This window comes from Pararge aegeria, chromosome 19 (genome assembly GCF_905163445.1).
Source record: "Pararge aegeria chromosome 19, ilParAegt1.1, whole genome shotgun sequence".
Lineage (NCBI taxonomy): Eukaryota > Metazoa > Arthropoda > Insecta > Lepidoptera > Nymphalidae > Pararge > Pararge aegeria.
The window spans coordinates 8,253,489-8,272,951 of record NC_053198.1 but is presented as its reverse complement, the minus strand read 5'-3'; the positions used below and the strand labels follow the sequence as shown (position 1 = coordinate 8,272,951).

Genomic DNA, 19,463 nt, shown 5'->3' with positions numbered 1-19,463 from the left:
AGGGGGCTGAAACCAGATCAGACCACACATATTGCCCCTGCATCGGGATCGATTCCTGGAACCGCCCACTTATAAAACCATAATCATCTGGTCAGGGTAGTCGTAGAGACTTCAGCGACTATGAACTGTTGAACTTACGAAAGCGAAGACGTGTTGTGTTATTTCGTGACGCACCGTTCAATTCACTTTCACCAATGTGCAATAGTATTGTGCTGGTTCGCGCATGTACCGGTAGATTAGATATGTACATCGAATTGATTCCATTCAATAAGTATATGATTTATTGGCGTGCGGCACGCATGTAGAATTTGTATATATCGATAGTCGATACAGAGCCTGGCGGATTTCCGTCTAGTGCAGTTTCTTGGGTGCCATAGAATAGTTATTTTTCAAACATTTGCCCAGACTTTCTTTTCCTATTCCGTGGCAGTCAATATTTTCGTCCATTAATTGGTGTTTGCTCGTTTAACACATATTAAACTTAATCTCTGAGTAGTTATGTGGTTGTGGTGGTTATTTTTGCGCTAGATAATCTGATTACCGATAAAAGTTATAGGCTAACACCTGGTCACAAACGGTACGTATGTCTGCTTTCGTTTTTTTTCTGTATTTGCTCTTGCAACGTTGCTTAGCATTACTTATAGAAGATTTTCGCTAAGAGTTAAAAAACTGGGCCCTGCTATATCACTAGCCCTTTTTTTACTCCAACCATTTGCGTCTCCCCTCGTTGAAGCAGTGTGGAAATTGTTTCCTCTTTCCTATGGCCTTTGCCCAAATATGGGATATAAAGTCGCGGATATCTGAGGACGCTGAGGATTTGTAACTTGACGCGTTAGTATCTTTTAAACCGTTACTGTATTGAACTCACATTGATACAAGCAGTGGGAATCATTAAATTACCATACCACATTTCATAGTATTTATTATGCCTAGTGATCGTATTTAGCATCTGTTATATCGAATCGAGAGTACTGACGTCATTGCAGATTCTGCTCCGCATCTGACTCACTGTTATAACAAATTATACAATTACCTATTTGCACCTCGATGTTTGTTATTATGCCCGCACCGGCGGCGATAACACTCATTATGTAGAGATTGTTTAAACGAATAATCTTTATTGCGCGACTTTCTGTTTATTTCAGGAATAACGAGGTATTTCAGGACGTTTAGTTCGTTTGTATTGAATTTACACAATTGCCAGGTTTCCCTAAAAGTTGTTTATTGCTTTTCTAACTTTGCGACTCCTGTCACAATTTGCATAAAAAATTCAAAATTTGTCAAGTTGTCTATTATTTTTAAATATATTTCAATACGTGCTGCTGCTGCTGCTTTTAACGGACTTCCAAACAAAGTAGTAAAATTGAACTTTTTATGATTTTTGTTTCACTTGAAAGGGGTTAGCCAATTCGTATCTTACTGTTGTTCAAGATTTAGCTGCATGAGAATCTACATATATGTACAGAAAAATAAAGGTATCTATACCTTGCATTCCAGAGATTATATAGTTTTAACACTATTTCTATTTAGTTATTTTAAATGAATGGTTTCTGCTCTTTATTCAAATGTTATTTGCATGAAAACGATACATTTTACAAATTAGCAGGGGGGTGCCTTTCTGCCAGAGTTGTGCAAAGTTGTGATACCTACCGCGACCTCAGCTCCCATCCTAAGGACGTATCTCTTTATACAGAAACATTAAGTTTCCTTGAACGCGTTTCCACTACGAGCCGAGTCGCGTAGGTAGTTAAAATGGCAATGGGCGGTGCACATAGCTAGCAAAACCGACAGACGTTGGGGCCCAGGGTGCTCAAATGATGACTCCGCAACACTAACGAGTCACAGGGAGTCGCTGGATTCAAGCATCACCGGACTGTTGTAGCTATGTTGCTGCTATGCTAAAGCATAAGAAATATGTATTAGTTCAAATTGGTAGATGTCATACGCATCCTTAGCTCCACAGCGTAGCACATCACTCGAAATAAATTAAATAGTAATTCCACATTACGCGAAAGTGTGCGCTTTCATATCTAATAATAGTAAGCGTAATGATTAAACATTTTGGCAATACTTCGTATGTAAATAAACATTATAATCAAAACGTAGTACCTACGCGATATAGTACTTAGCTAACATAAAAAACAGCTGCAACGAGCCCGGAAATCTTGGCACTAATTACTACCTACTCTAATTTGAACCTGAAGAGTAATGTCTGCGATAGCGAAAAAGTAATTATAAAACAACATGGCATAAGGTCTATTTCACTGTTGCGTTATTTTGTATAGATTTTTGATTTCGTATTTCACCCGGACGTGTTTCCTATCATCGGTACGGATTGCAGTCCAAACATCCAATTAAACCTAACGTCACCCTTAATCAATATATCGGATTACGGATTACGGCTTACGGTTTTATAGACGTTATACTTACTTAGGATAACGTGCTCCTTGATTTCTTTAACCCCATCGTCTCTTGGTAGAGTTTCATCACTTGCTCTATCCATCAATAAGGTGAGGCTAAGTGGCTACTCAGAATGAAAGAAAAAGAATTTATTTGATACTAAGAAAGTAACTTGCAAGTGTTGTATTACAAACTTGTTTTATTAAATCTAATTAAACTAAATTAATCTCTGGTATACCTTTGTTTTTTTTGGCGTGGTGGAAAGCTTTAATGCGACCCTTGGACAGGACGGAGGTTATGTTGGAGGGGGGACCCTCTAAAGGGGTATACCAAAACTAAAAACCACCACGGCATGTACCTCTTGTTGGCTTTGTTGGGAACCCGTGGCTGGAACCGGAGATTAAAGTTGTGTCACAAATCATTTGATAAATAATGGTTGGGTATTACTATTATTTATTCAAATCAGAAAGTGATGCTAATCAAATACTTCGTCCGTTTGTTTAGATTTTTCAATGAGGTTTTAATCCGATGAGAACAGATTAAAATAATGCAATCAATCCTGAAGACAGAGTCATCAGGTTTTGATGGAAAGAAACCAGAAAACATGTTTGCAAATTGCAAAGTTGGAAATTGAAATCGACTTCGGTCATGTCACGATCGTAACGTATATAACACAACGTTAAGTTTCAGTGCACAACCCTAATGGAAAGACACCCTAATGTTAGATGGGTTTGAGCGTTGCCAAATTTTGTCGAAGCGTGCATAGCAATAGTCGGCTGGACCTGGTCCAAAGATCGCTTGTTGTCGCCATTTTTTCACCGAATACCGATGCTAATCGCGTGTTTACAATCGTGATTGTAATACTGATCGAAATTTCTGTTTATGGCCGGGCACATTATGTTTATTACCAGCTATTCGGAGTATTGATTGCTTGCTTTGTTATTTTTTGCTTTTATATTTTTTAAGTTGTCCCTGTGTCTGGTTGATACTCATAAGCAGATATTCATTATTTGTTACATGCGTTACTTTGTGGAAGTCGATGATTTCCGAGAAACATTGAGCTTAATTTACTGTGACGACTCTTACTATTACTTAATTCTGTGTTGCTTGGAACTTAGCATCAAAACTCACAAAGTGATTCGACCGGCCTGTGAGATTAATATGAACTTAAACTAAATACTTGCAGCTGGTAATTGGAGTTACCGTAAAAGTCCCAAAAAGTCAGATCAACGCACAAGCACTTATAATTTATGTTTGCTGCCGTCGGATATATCACTTTGCAAGTTAGTTAGGTACATGCTACTATTTACCATGAGCAGGTTACAAAAGAACTTTGACAGTTGGTAGTAACTAACGTTGTAACGTTGGTACTTTGCATAAATCTACATGACTTTGGAAAAAAAAAAAAAATCGTCTGCTAAATCTTAAATCTACGAAAGTTACCTCTAAAATAAGACAGGTAGGCTGAGTTTTACAGTTATATAATATTTTAAAAACAGCGTCATCTGTTGTATTAAAAAACGCGCACACAATTCTTAATTTTCTTTACCATTCAAATACACTGAGCTGTAAAATTTGCAACTAAACATTGATGTATCGAACTAATACAAGAAATTCGGAAAACAAATCGTGCATTTTCTTAAACAAATAAAAAGGATCGTAAAAGAAAACCCAAAAAGATTTAGTAGACAGCGTAATCTATTATTTATTCAATACAATGAATTGTTTTCTTCGAGGATTTAGGAAAATGTTGCCAAAAGTACCTAAAGCTACAGTTTGATTGATGGAAATCGAAAAACACTTCGGTATCGGATGATTAATAGTGATAGCCGGAGTACACTGTGGGCGTATTTTTTTATCAAGCACATACTTCAATATCTTTTACCATTAAACTTTGGATTGAATAATATTGGATCCGTACCAGTGGCACTACGTACAACGGAAGGTTCCGGCGGACCTAGTACGGAGACAAGCCCAGAGAAAGAAGAAGAATATTGGATCCGACCGCGGCTTCATGCACCTTAGTTTCCAATACTCTTCCTTGCCTGTGTTATTTATGCGTATAGAAAGTAGTATAAAAAACATAAGTACTTCCATTAAAGTAGGTGTAGTAACTTAGGTGTGTGTTTTTTCTAGTAATAATTGATGGCCCACCTGTTGGTAAGTGGACACCCATCGCCTTTAAATTTAGTAACACTCCGCAGGGTATGCAAGGGACACGTCCTGCAAACTGCAGCCCTGTATCCATCAATTTGAGGCGTAGGTGTTAAGCTTCATGTGCCCGTAATTACACCGGCAACCGCGTCCTTTAGACCGGAACACAGCAATGCTTGGTGCTTGCTTTGCTTGGTGGCAGAAGTAAGCACGATGGTTGTACTTCCCCGGACGAGCTCTATCACAAAAGCTGTACTACTACTGAAAAATTTGGTCCGTTAATTATTCAAGCTTTATTAAATTTACTTTTGAGTACTATACCAAATGAATTATGAATGTGTCTTTTTATTTATTTAAACGTGTTTATTTGCGTAGTAAAGGAGAAATTACAAATATACTTTAAAAATAAATGAAAAGCAAAAGGCGACCTTATCACTAAAAGTAATCTCTGCCAGGTAACCTTAACGGTAGTACACAATAATACATGAGAGACGGGAAATCGCAATTACAATAAACAATACATAAATTTACACTCTTAAGTACATACTACTAATAACTAATATAATAAATTATCTAGGTATAGTCTTTGTATTATGTTACCCATAATAACACCACACATTCAACTAAACAAAACTAGGTTCGTGGGTATACACGGTTACAAATTGAAAAGCCACTACAGTGGCCACCGACTACGCCTTTTTGTGAAATAAAAGATATAAGCTAATAAATAAGAGTTTAAAACTTTTTATAGTTACCTGCTTTATGGAGCCCAGTTTTTTGTTTTTTTTTTGAACTTAACTGTTATGAACTAGCACAATTTTTAAACAAAGTTTATTGCAGCTTTTTAACCAACTAGAATTGAAACGGTAAAAACGGATAACCGTATCAAAAACAATGCTTTAGTGCTGCCATCTAATGCCGATGCCGATGCCGATGCCGATGTTGAAAACATACACGAGCGTTTCGCATTCGCTTACGCATCACAGGATCGCGAGCAATTACTAAAGCCTTAGTACAAGATGTGCTCGCTCGCAATGGGGGTTTCTATTTAGAGTATTAAACTTTGTATCGTCAAAGTAAAATAATTAGTGTTTAAACACACCATGCCGAAAATACGCGTTCGAAGTTCCGTGGCTGATTTTACGTTCCGACGCATTCGGCTGATATGACACACGATAAGAGCCGAATTTACGCGGCAGAAATTCAGTTGTGTAACTAGGTGAATGGGAAAACAGGGTCTAGAGCGTGTTATCTACATAGCATGTAAAACAAAGTGATCTTGTTAAGGTTCCGTTTTTCCTTTTGAGGTGCGAAACCCGAAAAATTGACTATTTTACAGTAATAGCAATTGCTGAGGCCTTACAAGAGGATAAATACAGAAAAGAAATGAAGAATGGTGCACCCATTGAATTCTATGAGCCCAGATCTTTGTCGACAATCGTACCGAACTTTGGTCGCGTATAATGTGTTGTTATACAAAACATTGCCGCCGAATCGGTGCCAAACTTACGCCCGACCGAAGTTCGACTGTACGTTATAACGCGACGTGATTTCGGTTTGGTGTGTCATCAGTTAATAAAATACATTGCAGGCGTAGTCACGCTGAGCTTCGGTCGCGTATTTTCGGTATAGTGTGTTTAAACACTTAGAGTCGCAAAGTCTGTACTTCTGATCTTTGTTTTACAAACGTTCTGTCAAAAGCCCGTATTAAAAAAATTTAGGCAATTTCGGGCTATAATGCATTGCAAATAACATTTATTTCACTCCGCTTTTCAAATGATTTGTTACTCGAAAACGATTCCTCATATGCTAGGAGGAAATCTTGTACTAAGGCCACTGTTCCACCTTGCGTTCACGGTTCCGTGTTTTCAAAGGAGAAATTACACTAACTCACAGGAATTGCGTGCTAGGCTATTTCGCCCGTACATACGTTCCAGACATAAAAGGAATAATATCCGGCAGTCGGTGAGCGTAATTAAATTTCGCGTTGGGAACATTGTTTTGCGACGAATGGAGTTACTTACTCGTACTTCGTACTGTTGCGGTTGCCATATATTATTTAACTTTGCAAGTATGATCATTAATTATTACTGTGTAGCAATGGCGTGATAAGAATCCGCAGAAGTATGTATGTAACACAGTGTGTGACAGTATCTAGACCAAAATTTTAAAGATAGGCCGGAAAATAATAACATAACTTAAATAAATTTATTATATTTATAAGATTCGATTTAATTTATTACTAACCCAGTTTTATTTATGGAGTACTTATTTATGTGTTTTCTAGTTAATGTTTACTAGTTGTTAATTGAAACGGGTTCCTGATATAAAGGTTACCTATATGTTTACTTCGAAACGTAAAAATATATTAAACGCGCCGCAGGTCTTAGTGGCATAAGTTTGGTAGAACCCGTAGTGGAACTAGTAGCAGATAAGCTCGTAGTACAGTGAATCTCGCGTGAGGTCAGCCTAGGACGACCTATGATGACCTTTTGACCTTAACAAAGTATCGGCAAGTGTTTGAATGGGGCAGGCAGTGGATTGAATGTATAGTACCCACTAGTAGTAGTGTATTTCTCGGCATCGGTCTTTGTCCAGCACTGGTCGCCCGTAGGCTTTAGATTTAAGTGAGGGATTAAAATTGCTTGCGAATTTAGTTATTTTTTAATATATCCACAAGTAAGAAGCATTAATTTACTTGATAAATTGATTAGACGGGCACCCGAACCTCAGGGGTATATGAATTCCGAGAGAGGGTTTTTATTAATAGCGTCAAAGCAGAGGTTAGAAATACAGAGAATATTTTATAAAGACAAGCGCGCATACCGAGATTTTCTATGATAATATGGTTTATTAATTATTTTCATCGTTTTGCTCGTTTCATCAAACAGTTTTAGAAAAGTAAAATGTTAGCAAACAAGGCTAATCCGGTTTTTAAGGTCTCTTGTTCTTCAAATTTGGTCCCCGACTTTTTATACTTAAAAAAAAATACAATAATATTCTACATTATAAATACATTGAAATCAAATTAAGTTTGACGTCTGTGACAACGTCAAAAAGTTCTCTTTATCTCGTTTTTCTCTCTTTGATGCTAAATAATTTACATAAATCAAAATTATAAAAATTATTTGTATCATAATTTTTAGCGCGTTTTGAAGAAATTTTCACAGCCGTATTGTTACCAAAATAAGGTTCAAACAACATGTTTAAATCAATAAAGGTCTTCACAGCGAAACATAGATATGTTATTCTTGACCATATTTTTTTAAATATACAAATTTATTATTTATATAAAACAAAATACTATGTATGTAGTGATTACTGATTATGATAGAAACGAAGACATCCACCGGAGAACCAAAGTCACTGTAACAAACCATAACCCAGATGAAATGGAAATGCTGTATGCTGGCGTAGGTGTGATGGTCGTAGGACCACGAAATACCTTAAGGGGAGCTGCGAACAAGCAAGCGTAGTGTAGCCAGAACGCCCAGCACTGTAGACCGACGACATGAAGATAGTGACGTGGAGTGGGTACGATACGGAAGGGTAAGGGCCGGATGTGGTAGTGCTTTTTGTGTATTTATTAAAAGTGGGAAAGGTCTGTGTTCAGTAGTTTACATCTGCAGGCTGAAATACTGAGGATGATGAAGCAACTAAAAGTTGCAAAAAAAATGCGAGTGTAAAAGTGCCTAAAGCGACCATGTACGAGTAGCATTGCGTGGCGTGTTGGTTTGAATCGTTCTAAAATAGAATCCGGTCATGTCACGCTCTTAAGACTTCATTTCTTCGTTGCCGTAATTTTATTAAAACCAAGGTCAAGTATTATGTATATTGGCCCGTTAAGCAAGTATCAACTTTAACTAAATCCCAGTGTATAAAAGCGTGGGATAATACTGTATCAGCGAAGACCTACGAATGCTCCCGCTTTTATACGATTTGAATTTTTATTGAATTAAAATGTCTATTTTGACTGGTGTTACATGGACGGCTTCCCGGGAGCCGGATGGATTTGAACGTGCAAAAAATTGGGGACCGGATTTCATGATTAAACTCTGAATAGTTTACAGGTTAATTTTTTGGGTGTCGCCAGAAACTGTTTTTGATATTTTACGTAAAACTTTATTTTATATAAACAGGGTGCCAAATGTGAGATTTTTTACCTTCGTTTACTTATTCGATCGCGTGAAAGTTAACTACGATTTATATGGTATCGAAATAGCGCTATTTAGCGGCATTACTGTTTCCCAGTAATAACAATAGATGGCGCTCTTTCGTCGACACCATATTATATATATACGTTTAGATAAAGAATAACACACTGGACACTTTGAGGTGAACCGAGAATGCACTCCTAACTAACTTACGACAAAGTAGTTAGATATATTTTAAAATGCTGTTTAGACTCAAGTGATCTGGTTTATGAATTAATCAGTGTATTGTTATTCGTATGAAGTTTTTAAAAATAATATGTCCACCTTGCGGTGTTCTTTTCGATTTCCTAAGGTAGCCTGATAGAGATCGCTACTAAGGGATAAGGCAGCCTTTTGTATCCTACTTCTTTAAAGTTTCTACAAGAAACGGTGTGTAAATGAGTAAAGGAGAACCATGATTAATTTCGTATCTCATGGGGATTTGGGAAAACACGTTTCGAATTCTAAGTGTTTATTGATGCATTTTTTTCAACTTTTTTGGCAAATAAATTTATTTAAAAAGAGATTTACATAAAAAATAGAGTATAATAATTTTGAGAAATGGGAATAGAATTGAGAATTTTTCATTCTTTTATATCGGTTAAATAAAAGCACTCGTTATTTTTAAAACTGTATGATGTTTTGTTTGGATTGCTAGAGCCCGGTATCTGTTAATATGATGAAACCGCTTTGCTGGTTGGATGTTAGTTTATAGACGGCCAAACATTCTTTGTACATCGCACACTATTAAACCATACCAGTATTACTTACGAGAATAGAACGTTTACAAACAATCGACTTCCGCCGTATCTGATTTATTTTTTTGGGGCGAAGTGCGTCCGAGATAAGATGACCACATTTCTTCATATAAAATTATAAAATGCTCTTTACAGAGTCCATAATGCAACGTATGCGAAAACCGATGTGTAGAGCACTGCCAAATTTGTTGATAAAACTTGTATAGGAGGAGAATTTTTTAATTTTATGCAATATTCTCGCTTTATGCCTAACCTGGTCAAAAATTATATGCTCGGTACTGGATCGACGAGACGACGAAAGGTCTTTTCAAGTGAGCTAGGTCACACGGGGACTTGGCCTCCGATCATTTCCTAACAATTAGCACCTTGCTACCTGGATCTTTCTATTTAAGCCTGACAGGGTCGAGGTTACACCTTTAAAGCCGAAATTTATCCGAAAGGGTGTCTAGTCCGGTGGTATCAATCCTTATAATATTATAAATCGCTACCACGATCGAAAACATTGAAAAGGACTGAACTACATACATATTGTCATAAATTTGGCAAGGACGGATAAAATAACTATGGCACAAGAGACAGAGAAGCTCAGAACTTTTTAAAATATATTTAGAAAGTCTGTAACGCTTTAAACTTCTAAATAAACCTTGAACCCCAGAAAGATACGCTTTATAGACATATAACATATAACATATAACATAGTACTATGTTAGATGTTATAGGCCATTTGTTTATATGGCTGGACTCGGTAGTTGCGCCAACAAACCATAACAGCTAAACGAGAATAGAACATGTAAACAGCGTTTCTATGTATCCGCCTTAGTATTAATGGTAAGTGCGCTATTTTTCAACAGTTCATGAATATGTTTATAAAACTTCGTAGTAAATTATCACAGCAAATAGACAGAATATCAATAGCTGAAAAAATACATATTGAAACCGCAAAAGAGGGCTAAATGAACTGGGCTTGATTGGCAAAGTAGGTTTATTACTCTACTAGCTTTGACTGCAATCTCCTGTTAGGTTAGGTTAGGAGTGAGAGGCTGAAGGAAGCAGCAGAGCGTGAACGGGAGTTGGCAGCGGACGCTCTGCCACTTTACAGGAGAAGAACGGGTTGTAGAAGGCGGAGGTTTGCTGGCCTCTTACCTCCGTACAATCCTTAAATGAGACGTTGAAGTGTAAATGTCAACTGCAATTTGTGATCCGTTTGGCGCTTCTTATTCAACGTAGAGGGTACGCTGGGTTTAGGTGGGTATTCTGGCCACATGGCCAATGAGTCCCGAATACCCGCTCGGAAAAAAGGCTGGGATACGCTGCCAGCTCCATTTACGAGAGGGATGCGTAGAAGAATTTCCCAGCGAGAAAAAAAGAAAAAGGTTAGGAGCTAGTTTTCCGGACAGGCATAAAAAATACTACAATTTTATTTGACTTATTACGAGCGCATTGGAGACCTATACATAATAAAATATAAATGAAGAGATCTGTAGACGAATCAGAGTTACGAGCTGCATAACGAGTCGCGAAGCTGAAGTTGCAATGGGCTGTATGGGATATGGTCAGAGAACCGATAGACGTTGGGCAGTGGCGTGCATACATTGTATGCACTACGGATATTTACCCGAGAATGAGATATCCTGTATGAACGCTAATTGCTAATGGTCCGAAGGTGCTGGCATGGCGTCCCCGATCAACACAGACTTTCAAAGAAGTGGACATACGACAGGAAATCGCTGGACACAAGCGGCACAGAATCGCGGAATTTGGAAATGTAGGGATTTCCAAATTCCGCGATTGGCTAATATAACGATGATGTTTGAGTTACTTATGTGTTCCCAAACATAAAATATTCAATTAAAAAAAAAATCAAGATTAGAAAAAACAAAATATTAAAAGCTCAATACGTCTGCGAAATAACTGTGTAAGAAAATTTATTATAAAGAAGAAGCGTTTTATTAATTTTCTCGTTTCAACTTACTTCGTACCAATCTTGTTCAAGTAACAACTTATAATAAGGTTCTACTGAATCTCTCTAAAAACTTATTCGCAATCTTAATTTCTTATTTTATTTAGTGCTTTTATTTTCAGAACATGCTTAGCTATAGTTCTAATAAGTATAAATTTTGATCCAAATCAAGCTTAGTATTCGGTAAAAAACAGGTGAATTCGAGGCGTAGATCTCGAATTTTTTATAACTAGAATCGGTCTGAGCTGCCACCGAGCCACTCTACCGAGCTAGCTAGACATGAGAAGTTCCGGCTCAGCGCGCTTTTCCAACTACGCGTGAGATAGTATTAAAGTGCATAAGTGTGTGTGTAAAAACACAGGTGCCCTCTCCCTCTATCCCTTCACTCTCATAGTCCGATAGGATGGCAGAACCGATACGACCGGCAAGAGATCACGTGCAGGAACGCTTAACGTGCTCCGAGGCACGTGGGTGAAGCACCGTCAAATTAAAATTTCCGGGCTGGCTGAAGTATGAAAAATCAGTTATTTCTACGACTTTCCAGTTTTTCACTGAAGGTTGCTCTTTAATGGAAAACTGGAAAGTTGTCTTTCATCTCACCTAATCTTGACCTTTGCCGATGAATTATATCGCACGAAAAAGCTTATTCAGTATCATGATTATAAAAGCCGTGTATTTTTAGCCTGACCTTTGTTAAAGTAATATACCGCTTTTGTCGACCTACCTAGCGCAGTAATCGCTGTGGTCTTATAAGTTGTAGGTCCAGGTTTCGCCAGGGTAGTAAAGATGTAATAAAACTGCCTTAAGACTTTACAGTGCATGCTGTTTTCCTATATAATTCATTTTTAATTAATTAATTGTGCTTGGTCACAATTCATTTCATACTGAGCCAGCGTGGTGCCTGGTGGACTACGCTACGACCTAAGCCCTTCTCATTCTGGGATGAGAGGAGATCCGTGACCTGTAGTGAACGTTAAAGGGGTGATAATACTACTGATAATGATGAGAAGTAAACATCTTTAATATACACCCACAATACAGGATGCCTAGTTTAATGTTAATAAACCTTTATCATTTTATATTTTTTTAATCAGTTGTCCTAAAATAACATTGATCGAGCACTAAGACAGAGCTATAATATCAGAGTTCGGCAGGGTGATTACGTGCCCTACAACAGGCTTGCGATAGGCGTAACTCTCGCGATCACGTTATTAGTTATACCTGTCGCGAGTAACGTTATCACCCTGCGGGCCCTGCAACACAGTGTCCTATGTTTAAGAGTGGTTTCATTGTTATTAGGGCAGTGACAAGTAACAACCAATAGACGTACGTAACGTATGCGACGTAACGTCTTTATGAATTCTCGCGTCTTCTTTTATAGTTTATTTTACATCTTACAACAATTGTAAAATGATCTTATATATCAATATACTTATGTTGAGATAATAATCTTAGTTTAATTAAATATCCAACATAAAGTGTTTATTAGGTGACGATCGGTATGAGTCACCGCGTGCCGCCGGACCGTCTAACAGGCCGTCTGTCTCAGACCATGACGTATTGGCCTCCACTGATAAATGAGATTGCGTCAATAACCAATTATTTATTTCAGTGCTATCTGTTGCACATCATCGGCGTGGGTTACGATTTTTAAAGTTTCTTTTTTTCTCTCTCTTTTTCTTTCTCCATCACAACTTAACCGTTAACTGCAATCTCACCTGCTGCTATGTGATGGTGCAGTCTAAGATGGTAACGCGACATCGTACCGGAATACAAAATCGGTAAGCGGCACGTATTTGTCGGTAGACGACAAACATTTCAAAGAAGACGGGCATGAAATTTTTGACACATAATTTTTCACAATTTACTAAAATTAAATAATGCAATAAATAGGATTTAATTACATCTGTTTTTGTTTAAATTTTGTTTCAATTATTAGTGCATATTACATTGTACCTACACAATAATGTCTGTTCATAAGGTTCCGGTTTGCTCGATCATTATTTACTTGCGTGGCTTTCAACCTCTCTAGAGTATCAACTAAGAGGTCGAACTCGCACGTGTTTATTAAAGTTGGGAAGTTTGCTTTGCTAGTTAGGAATATTTCCGTTGCGGGAAATACTCCCCGATCAAAGCGGATTAAACATTTTGCTGTTTGGGATTTGTGGATAATCGGTTTACCTACAGACCGAGCCTTATTCCAACAGGTTCGTTAGTATGTTTGGTTTCGATTTATATGCACGCGATTTAGTTCCATAGATAGTCTAAATACGAGCATTATTTAATTAATAAAAAATTTAGTCACAGATCAGACTTTAAGTTGTAAGAAATAATATTTACAAACTAAAATTAATATTTACAACAAATATAAGCCGTCTAACTGTTCACTTATGGGTATGGTACCCAAAATGCAGGCGCTATTTATTACCCCTATGAATTGCTAGATTTAGCCGTTGGGCTAAATAAGCGCCAGCTCTAGTCTAAATAATTTGATAAAAATAAAATTATGAGCTTCAACATTTGAAAGACTCCACACTATCACACGTGACACCATGTTTAGTCAAATCAAATCTAAAATCGTCTAACCAGAGATAAATTATCAACACGCAACCTATACCTCGAAAGGCCAAATGAAATTGATATAGCAACCATACTATACGATTTAACCGCTTTCAGCCGTTTTGGAGTATCGAAACACTAATGGCGTGCCATTAAACTCTTTCCATAGAATATAATTAGAATGATTCCGGCTTTCAAAGCACATTATTGCAGACAATAGATACTGTAATTATGTACCTAGTTATATCATGAAACAGTTACATAATAAGTAGCTGTAGACTTCATAGCCACCTTAACAATCGGTGATTACATTGAGTCAGATCGTAATTAATATACCAAGAGAGAAAAATAGCATGCGAACGAGTTTTCCTTAATTTCATTAGCATGCTATTTTTTTTGTCTATGGTATTTTGTTAAAAGCAGTAACATAACTTCCTTGTCATGAAATTTTTGGGTGGACCTCGAAACTTTTCGTGGCTAATGAGAGCACAGAGCGGGTGTCAGCGGGTTCCATTGACGTTGAGTTAGAATGGATAATTATTAACGTCTACGTACGTGTATTTATTTATAATCCTTCCATTTTTAACACAGTTTACCAAATCTAATGAAGTAGTTTAAATATCGCGCGTAAGTACGCTTTGACATGACGCAGAATGCGTTAAAATACGAAGGGAATATTAATAATAGCATAAATTACAACTTTATTTCATTTGTTAAATGCTAAATAAGTTTTCGCAAGCTAATATTAATGCGTTTGCTAAATTATTAGATTGCGAAAACTTAATTATTACATCCCTACCTCGTTGTTCTGTTTTTTTTTTCGTTCACAGTAACTAATGGAAGGTGTGAACATGATGTATAAGCTACAATAGATATAACAGTCTATACTGTAAACATGTAACGTAAGCTTCCGCTCGCGACTGTTTTTTTTTTTAAATTCTAGATCAACGTATCTTATTTCTTCATAAGAGGGAATGTTCTATTTTTAGCCAACCGTTTAAGCGTGATAGAGTTACTAAGTTTCACACCACTCGCTCGACAAAGCCTTATTAGCCTAGTATTGAAAGATCAAGTACGTCGATACATCCTATAGGTTTAGCTGGTAAGTAATGTTGTACTGGAGTTCCTAGGGGCTTTATGATTTGAATAAGGAACTTCGCACACGGTCAGTGGCGTGCATAGAGGGTATGCACAGGGTATGTAGATGATATAAAATGAAGAAAATCTCCAGTCCCATTTATAAAAAACTTAAGGATTAGCATTGTAAGAGTTATTAAAACCCTTAAGTATTTATAACTCGTACTCGAGATTTTCTTAATTTTTTATCATCTGCATACTCTGTGCATGCCCTCTATGCACGCCACTGCACACGTTGTATCTAAATAAAATCTCGCTCAAACGTATGATTGCGTCTTTTTGGAGGGAGTCTTGACTCCAAAACTTGATTTGATTAGCTCGCGAGGTGTGAAAAGTAGAGTATTCAATTCAGGGTTAAATCTGCCTTGATTTTGGGCGCCCCTAAACCCTCACTACAATGAGGATTCTAGACGCAACACCCTCGCTACGCTCGCTCACTTATAAATATTTTGGATTTATCCCGGAGCCCGTAACGTAAGATTTTGCTTTAACCCCTTGTTGAGCAATTACTCATATTATATTACTCATCCATAACTACAGCAGGGCCAGCATAGGCAGGAGACAACATTTTGTCCCCCGCCCGATCATACTAGTCGACCTACCAAAGTACAGAAACAGGGAAAATGAGGAGTTCAACCCGTTTTTATAACACTTATATTAACTAACATAGATATTAAGGTTATTGTGAATTACTAACTCATTCACCTTTGTAGTCTGAAATAAATGCAATACAATACATTTATTGGGATATTATTTGTGCGCATGCTTTGAGAGTGGATTAAACTGTGGAAGAACATTCCGTCTTTTCCCCGTGGAGATAATGTCGCTGCTAGCCGTTAATAAACGTGTCATAACGTCGGAATAGTCATTTCGCCAATAGAATTGTGATAATACACTGCATAACTTTCGACGTTATGCCACATTTATTAGAAATGGGGGACATAGTATAAGGAAATATGATTTGCTGTGCTCTATAGATTCATAGTTCTAAACCACTGCTAGTGTTTTGTTATGTGTTTTTTCCTAATATACTATGTATTTCATATTTGTTTATTCTTTTCAGGTACGTCCTACACTTCCCAAACAACTTTTTATGTGAGTTGGATTTCAATGCCTGTATAGAAAATAGTGAAATATATATTTTTCAGAAAGAAGCAAATTTATGTCATTTTAATAATAGTGTTGTCCGCGACTTCGTCCGCTATAAAATTTCCCGGAAAAAATATCCTGTGACCGCATATCACCAGCAGTATCTAAAAATCTGTTCCATTATGTATAAACGTTATCAGACACAGTCAGACAGGAATACATATTCTTTTCTTTATAATATTACATCTGATGTATCATCACAGGGTGATTTAGGCGAATGCCCGCGACTTTGTCGTCGTGGAATTCCCGAAATTTGAAATGTCATAAAGATCAGTTCAAAACTTTATACGGTAGATAGCTACAAACAGACAGAAAGACACACTTTCTCTTTTGTAGTTATATGATATTTAGATTATATTTAACTCCTAATATTTGGGAATGAGCATTGTAATTACATGACTCTTATCCAAAATATCGAACGAACGAACCTGATGACTTTGTCGTCGTGGAATTCCTGAAATTTGAAATGTCATAAAGATCAGTTCAAAACTTTATACGGTAGATAGCTACAAACAGACAGAAAGACAGACTTTCTCTTTTGTAGTTATATGATATTTAGATTATATTTAACTCCTAATATTTGGGAATGAGCATTGTAATTACATGACTCTTATCCAAAATATCGAACGAACGAACCTGATCTCTGTTGCTGCTAGTCTATGAAATAAAGATTTTTTTCATATTTTTATACTAAACGTTATTATTTACTCGTTGCCATATACGATTAGTGAGAGCTCGCGTGTTTTAAATTAAAACCATGTCAAAGCCGTTCTAGGAAATTTGTAAGGCTCTTAATAATTGGGTTTTACTCGTTTTTAATACCTGTTACATGGTACCTAAAGATGTGATGATGGGTAGGCAGTGGCGTGCATACAGGGTATGCACAGGGTATGCAGATGATATTAAGTGGAGAAAGTCCACAGGACGAGTTATAAAAACATAAGGGTAGGCCATTTATATCTAGTGCAATACCTTCTCTTAAGTTTTTAATAAATCTGTGCTGCTGATTTCCTCCATATTATATCATCTGCATACCCTGTGCATACTCTATATGCACGCCACTGTCTGAGTAGCGGTGGCGTGCATAGAGGGTATTGACAGGGTATGCAGATGATATAAAATTAAGAAAATCTCTGGTACGAGTTATAAAAATTATGGCTAGGCACTGTAAGAGTTATAAAAAGCCTACCCTTAAGTATTTACAACTCGTACTGGAGATTTTCTTCATTTTAAATCATCTGTATACCCTGTGCATAACTGTCAATTGGTTATATCTTATACATTGTCATCCTCACCCTCATAGAAGTAAGGGAATTGAACTCTTCTCGCTTAACCATTGCGGAAATGCGAGGTACAATAAAACACATCGTCATAATATAATTAATGCATCTGCTAGGCACATGCCACCTATCTTAGAGAGCGATGTAGAGCTTAGACCCACCATGAAGTTAAATGCTGACTGGCTGACTTTCGTAACGATTATTTATATTTTGTAATAATTATAAACAATACAAACACTACTTGGCCATGATGACCAGTAGATACATTGTGTTAAAATCCTGATCTAGGATAATTGCTAATCTGTTTTTGTAAATAAAACGTAGTAATTAATGTTCCTATTAGATATATTTTGTAGTTAAATAATTATTTATAATTAAAATTACTTTAAAACTGAAATATCTAATCATCGAGTTAAACACATGTTATTATTAGGTATACATATAGATTATATAGTTAGAGTAAACTTTATCAGTACGCTGTTTCACCAATTAATAAAAACAACGTACCTACATACTCGTAAAACGTACGTTAAGGTTTATAACGACGTAGAATGTTAATTAAACAGTAACACGTATATATATGCTTCACGAAAGTACCTACTTTACGGTTCAGATACATTTATAATCGTTAAGATAGTGATAGAGTGACAAATATATTCTTTGACCAACATAACAGTGTAAATATTTCTAAAATATAAAAATAGGCGCGTAATATAAAAACAATCCATGCAAAGTATACTAAGTATAAATGTTCGGCTTAAACACTGCACCGATCGTGAAGAAATTAGGCATAGAGATGGCATGAAGGAGACGGAAATGGGGAACCTTGTTATCTTGGATAGGCACCCGGGGAAGGGGACATCACGTTTCAAAAGCGCTTATAGGTTTAGCCTGTACTTGAACGAAATCAGATTAGAATTACTATTAAATTTTACTGCTAAATCCCTAACCAAGACAGGTTGAAATGCCATGTAAGGAACAATGAGCTCGTAACTTTTTAAAAATCCCTGTTTGGATTACTGGCAGGGCGCTGTGATAAAATGTACCGCCCTCGGCAAGTTATATTGCTTCGATACACATAGGACTGTGTAAGATATAGTGAAATTTTCTCACTAAAGACGTACATGTATTCATGACCGCAATACTGATACAGAAAATACACCGCCTCGTGAATAAAATTTCAAATTTTTGTTATGCCTTGTGCATTACAAAAATTCAACCAAATATAAACCAACAGACAGTTTACCCTATCTACCATTTTCAATGAAGAAACTTGCCTTCGTGGACGAAACTTCGTTCGGAATAAATGAATTTTTGTCATCATGTTTATAACCAAATAAAATATTATGTCGTTTTAATCATAAGGAGGCGTCGTATTAATATACCAGTGTATGTAATAATGGATATTATAACAGACAAAACTCGTTTAGAAATATATATTTGCGGAACTGGGCATTTTCACCGTACATTTTATTTTATTCTCATGAGATTTTGTGCTCAATCAGTGATTTAAAGTAGGTCATAACTCTAGAGTATAGACACAAAACAACAATCTATTTATATATTTTATGCACGGTATATTACCATATTTTACCTCTTGTTAATTAGTGTCAATGGACGAGGTACGGGCACATAATAAGGGCTAAGTAATGATGGACGGGTTCCCAAGGGTTATTTTATTCTACTACAAGTTAGGCCTTCACTTTAACCACATTTTGTGGAAAGCAAAGATGGTAGCGGGATATCATGTTAGGGGCATCAATATAATCATAAAACCCCATTACCGGCCCACTACGGGGCACGGGGCTCTTCCAACAATGAGAAGGGATTAGGCCTGAGTCCACCACGTTGGGTCAATGCAGATTGGTGGACT

At 36.7% G+C, this 19,463-nt stretch overlaps 1 protein-coding gene across 6 annotated transcripts in view; it reads left to right on the top strand.

Moving 5' to 3' along the window:
* LOC120632002 (phosphofurin acidic cluster sorting protein 1) overlaps positions 1–19,463 on the top strand; it is a 155,144-nt gene that overhangs the window by 68,743 nt on the left and 66,938 nt on the right. The window lies entirely within an intron of this gene.